Genomic DNA, 5922 nt, shown 5'->3' on the forward strand with positions numbered 1-5922 from the left:
AAAAAAAAAACTGGTAAAATGGTAATAATTACTTTATTATTATTTATTTATTTATTTAATTTTTTTTTGAGATGGAGTCTCGCTCTGTCGACAGCCCAGGCTGGAGTGCAGTGGTGCGATCTCGGCTCACTGCAAGCTCCGCCTCCCGGGTTCACGCCATTCTCCTGCCTCAGCCTCCTAAGCAGCTGGGACTACAGGCGTCCGCCACCTCGCCCGGCTAATTTTTGTATTTTTAGTAGAGACAGGGTTTCACTGTGTTAGCCAGGATGGTCTTGATCTCCTGACCTCGTGATTCGCCCGTCTCGGCCTCCCAAAGTGCTGGGATTATAGGCGTGAGCCACCGTGCCCGGCCTATTATTATCTATTTACTGTTTCGAGACAGGGTCTCGCTCTGTCTTCCAGGCTGGAGTGCAGTGGTGCAATGATGGCTTACTGCAGCCTTGACCGCCTGGGCTCTAGCAATCCTTCCACCTCAACCTCCCCAGTAGCTGGGACCACGGGCGTGTGCCGCCATGCCTGGCTGATCTGTTTTTCATTTTCTTGTAGAGATGAGGCCTCACTATGTTGCCTAAGCTGGTCTCCAACTCCTGGGCTCAAGTGATCCTCCCGCCTCAGCCTCCCAAAGTACTTGGGATGCAGGCATGAGACATTGTGCCTAGCCTATTTTACTGTTTCAGAGACAGGGTCTCAATCTGTTGCCCAGGCTGGAGTGCACTGGTGCAGTCATGGCTCACTCTAATCTTCAACTTCTGGGCTCAAGCAACCACCCTCCTGCCTTAGGCTCCTGAGTGGCTGGGACTACATGCATACACCACCATGCCCAGATAACTTTATTTTTTGTAGAGACAGGGTCTTGTTATGTTGCCAGGCTGGTCTTGAACTACTGGCCTCAATGGATCCTCCCACCTCAGCCTCCTAAAGTACAGGGATTACTGGCGTAAGCCACTGCACCTAGTCAGTACTTCATTCTTTTTATTGCTGAATAATATGCCATTGTATGGATATACCACATTTCATTTATCCATCTGTTAGCTGATAGACATTTGGGTTTTTTCCCCTCGTGGCTACTCTGAATAATGCTCTATGAATATTCATGTATATGTATTTGTGTAGACATGTTTTCTTTTTTTTCTTTCTTTTTTTTTTTTGAGACAGAGTCTCGCTCTGTTGCCCAGTCGGTAGCCTAGGCTGGAGTGCAGTGGTGCGATCTCGGCTCACTGCCACCTCTGGCTCACAGGTTTAAGCAATTCTTGTGCCTCAGGCTCCTGAGTAGCTGGGACTACAGGATGGTCAATCCACCCGCCTCGGTCTCCCAAAGTGCTGGAATTACAGGCGTGAGCCAAAGCACCTGACCTGGATGTTTTCTTTTCTTTTTTATTTTTGAGATGGAGTCTCGCCCTGTTGCCTAGGCTGGAGTGCAATGGCACGATCCTGGCTCACTGCAACTTCCATCTCCCGGGTTCATGCAATTCTCCTGCCTCAGCCTCCCGAGTAGCTGGGATTACAGGTGCGCACCATCACACCTGGCTAATTTTTCTATTTTAAGTAGAGACGGGGTTTGACTATGTCAGTCAGGCTGGTCTCGAACTCCTGACCTTGTGATCTGCCCGCCTCAGCCTCCCAAAGTGCTGGAATTACAGGCATGAGCCACCACGCCCAGCCAATATGTTTTCACTTCTCTTGGGTATATATCTATTTAGGAGGGGAACTGCTGGGTCACATGGAAAGTTTACATTTAAACGTTTGAGGACCTGTCAGACTTTTCCAAAGTAGCTGCACCATATGATCCCCTTGTGACTGATGGGGAGACTAGGCCCAAAAAGGAAAACTGTCTTCTGCAAAGCAACACAGTGAGTGTGAGAAAGCAGGAGCTAATCATGGACATGACTTCAATGCCGCGCCTTCTCCTCTGACCGCACTACCATCTCACTCTCACTCCAGTGCTCTCCTTACCAACTTCTGCCCCTCGATTCCATTCCTTGCCCAGCAGCAAATCCCTTCACACCAGTCCCTACAAAGGCTTCCTGCCGCCACCATCGGGATGAAGTTGTGCGTCTGAGGGATGACTTACGAACTCCTCTGCCATCTGGCCCTAGTGCTGCCTCCTCACGTTTTTGTTTTCTGAAGCAGCTTTAGTGAGCTGTAATTCACACCCCATCCCATTCACCCATTTTAAGTGTACAATCCAAATGTTTATCAGTGTCCTTTCATATTCTACACCGCAGGGTCATGCAGGTCTTGTTTCAGTTCCAGGAAAACACCATCTTTGCTTCTGGAACTTTGTGCACACTGTTTCCTCTGTTTGGAACAGTCTGCATAATTTTTTTCTGGCAAGTTCCTCATGATCTTTCACATCTTAGTTGAGATGTTCCTGCTGGGAAGCCTTCCCTGACCATTTGGGTTGACTGGATGACCTGCAGGATGTTCCCACGGCCTCCCTAGGATCATCCCTGTCACAGCATGTACTATAGCAGTCTGAGTTTCTAAGGTCTTTGACTGTGTCTTGTTCATATACGGTGCCTGGCAACACTCAATTCACTATTGGTTGAATGAAAAAAAAGATCTGAAAATATCTAGCATGGCCCTGAGCATACTGTAGAAACCCTGCAAATGTCTGCAGAACGCAATTACCTCCAAGGACAGGGACAGCACCTCCTGTTGGGAACATTCCAGATGGTTTAGATCATTAAAGGTAAGATATTTTTTGTCTGGTACCCATGCCACTTCTTCTGGCAACAGCATCCCAGTTTTCCTCTGGGGAATCACTCCTATTACACCTTCAGTTCTTATAGTTTATTTATGAAAAGCTAAGCGATTCCTGGAATTTGCACATGACCCAAAGCAGATTAGTTAGATGCAATCCTAACATTTGCTAGATTTTTTATTTTATTATTTTTTGAGATGGAGTCTCACTCTGTCACCCAGGCTGGAGTGCAGTGGCACGATCTAGGCTCACTGCAAGCTCCGCCTCCCAGGTTCATGCCATTCTCCTGCCTCAGCCTCCCGAGTAGCTGGGACTACAAGCACCTGCCACCACGCCCGGCTAATTTTTTTGTATTTTTTAGTAGAAACGGGGTTTCACCATGTTAGCCAGGATGGTCTCGATCTCCTGACCTCATGATCCGCCCACCTCGGCCTCCCAAAGTGCTGGGATTACAGGTGTAAGCCACTGTGCCCGGCCAACTTTTGCTAGATTTTTAAAATAGGGGTGCTTTCTTTTCACTGGGATTACTAATCTCGTGCCTTTATAAGAAAACTAACTGCCTGAGAAGCAGATTTGAGAAAGCAACTGAGTCCTGATGACATCTTGAGAGGCCCTGGATCCAGCTGTGCCTGAAGCCAACCAGTTTACATTTCAGTTATTGAGTCAATTTCCATCCCTTTTTAATTGCTTGAGTTCAGCTTGTCACCTGCAACTGCAATATTTCTCATCCAGTTAGTAACACTCTTCCACATACAGACATACCCATTACACACCTTACAGACCAAACAGAAGAATCAAGCTTGTCCCTAAGCACAGGTTTACCTACTCACCTCAAATCTAAGTTGTATTTTTCTGAGTTGTTTTGTGCTTGACTGTCAATATTTAGCTTTCCTTGTATGGTACTTTCTATACCAAGCTTGTCTGGCTTGCGGGCCGCATGCGGCCCAGGGCAGCTTGGTATGCAGCCTAATACAAATTCATAAACTTTCCTAAAACATTGTTTTTTTTTTGTTCATTTGTTTTTTAGCTCTAATCAGCTATCATTAGTGTTAGTGTATTTTATGTGTGGCCCAAGACAATTCTTCTTCCAATGTGGCCCAGGGAAGCCAAAGGACTGGACGCCCCTGTTCCATACCATGATCAGCAAGTAGACATTTGCGGTGTCCTAAATGGTATCAGGCGGTAAGTCCAGGTGGATGAAGAGATGCAATTCTCATTTATAGCCTGGCCCAAATTAAACTCCAAGAAATACACACAAATAAGCACTGTTCCCTAAACCTGTGCGGTGGTTCTGGAAAGAGCCTACTAAAACAAACTTGGCTTTTCCTTTTGACTTGCTGATGCCAAGGACAGGTCTGTGCATTTACTACAAGTACAATGGGGCAGGAAAGTCTCACACACAGTTTTTTTTTTTTTTAAATTTTTTGAGATGGAGTTTCACTCTTGTTGTCTAGGCTGGAGTAAAGTGGCATTATCTCGGCTCACTGCAACCTCTGCCTCCCAGGTTCAAGTGATTCTCCTGCCTCAGCCTCCCAAGCAGCTGGGATTACAGGTGCACACCACCATACCTGGCTAATTTTTGTATATTTAGTAGAGACAGAGTTTCACTGTGTTGGCCAGGCTGGTCACACACATTTTAATCACCCACCTTTGCTAACAAAGGAAAAAGGTAAAACCTTGTGTGAGTGAAGAGGCAGACTCAAATGCTCCTGATGCAGAGGAACGAAGTGGCTACCACTCAATCACCAATTACCATTTGCATGCTACCCAACCTGGACCTTTCCAGGGCATACTGGACCACTCCCCACTTCCTTGGGGTGCACTGAATTGCACACAGTTTAATCCATGGGCTTTTGCTGATTCTGTTTTCTCTGCTTGGAATGCCCTCCACACAGGGGAAGTCTTTCAAGACCCAGGTCAAAGGTTAGCTCCCCTGTGAACACTTGTTCCTTTTATATCTGGTGTAAGCAGCCATTTTCACTATTGTTAAAGGTTAGGGTTTCTTAACTTGGGTCTGCGGGTCATTATGAATAAGCTTTAGAGGGACGTGTGCGTGTCTATGCCCACATATGTTGCTCTGGAGGCCAGGGTCAGAGATTCCAGATTCTCAGATTCGGTGACCTCAAAAAAAGGTCTCTTTTAGCCAGGCATGGTAGCTCATGCCTGTAATCCCAGCACTTTCGGAGGCTGAGGCAGGAGGACAGCTTGAGCTCACAAGTTCAAGACCAGTCTGGGCAATATAGTGAGGTACCATCTCTAAAAAAATAATAAAAAAATTTTAAAAAGCTCTTATGTGTCTCTCTCTTGTGAGCTGAGGGCAAGGTTCACATCTCTTTCATCTTAGACTCCCCGCACTGGTCCAAGATAGACAGTCCTAACTGTTGGCAGAAGGTTGTCAGTGACTTACAGAGGCAACATTTTCACAGGCAAAGAAAACAGATGGTTTAATTTGTGGAGTCAAGAGTCGTTTGTTCTTAATTACTGCACTCAACATGCAAATTATATTCACCTCTTGGTACAGCAATGGCACCCTGTCACTTCCCTGGGACCTTTAATCCAGATGGAATTATTCTTGGGCCCCTTATCCACGTGTCTACCAACAACTGCCGTCTCTCCCTTCTTACAGCAATATGTAAATTCTCCTTCGTTCCCAGCAACTGGGAAGTGAGGTCCTTCACCCAAAGGAGTAGCCATTTCCAGTATCGCACCGATTTGTCAATGGATTTGATAAGATTTCATATACTGACATCCAGATCAAGATTTTGCATTATTTATGGCCGGTCTCTGATGATCCCAAAGGCACTTTAGAATCTGGCAGTGCCTCAGGGTCACTGATTTTCGCTGGGCAGAATTAAGTGACATAGAAGATTTGCCGAGTCTGTCCTGGCCCTGGGTATTCACTCTGAAGACAGTTTATTTGAATAAGGTTTTGACATATTTGGTCTCTATTCTATGTAGGCTCAAAATGAACAATACAAGGAGATTCATTTTGTTCATCCATAGTTTCTAAACCTTTGGTAGTGGAAATGGTTTACTTGTGTAAAGAAAGTTAACAATACTAACAAAACTAATGGTAAAACACAGGGTGTTTGGATCCCAAGAAAACAGGAGTTTACTGTGGCCAGATGTCAGACTCACTGCACATAATCATTAGTTATAATTAACAATGCTTCCTCCAAAGACTGGGCTTCTGTTAAGATATATATATATATATGTAT

Source organism: Colobus angolensis, unplaced genomic scaffold, assembly GCF_000951035.1.
Source record: "Colobus angolensis palliatus isolate OR3802 unplaced genomic scaffold, Cang.pa_1.0 Scaffold34, whole genome shotgun sequence".
Taxonomy (NCBI): domain Eukaryota; kingdom Metazoa; phylum Chordata; class Mammalia; order Primates; family Cercopithecidae; genus Colobus; species Colobus angolensis.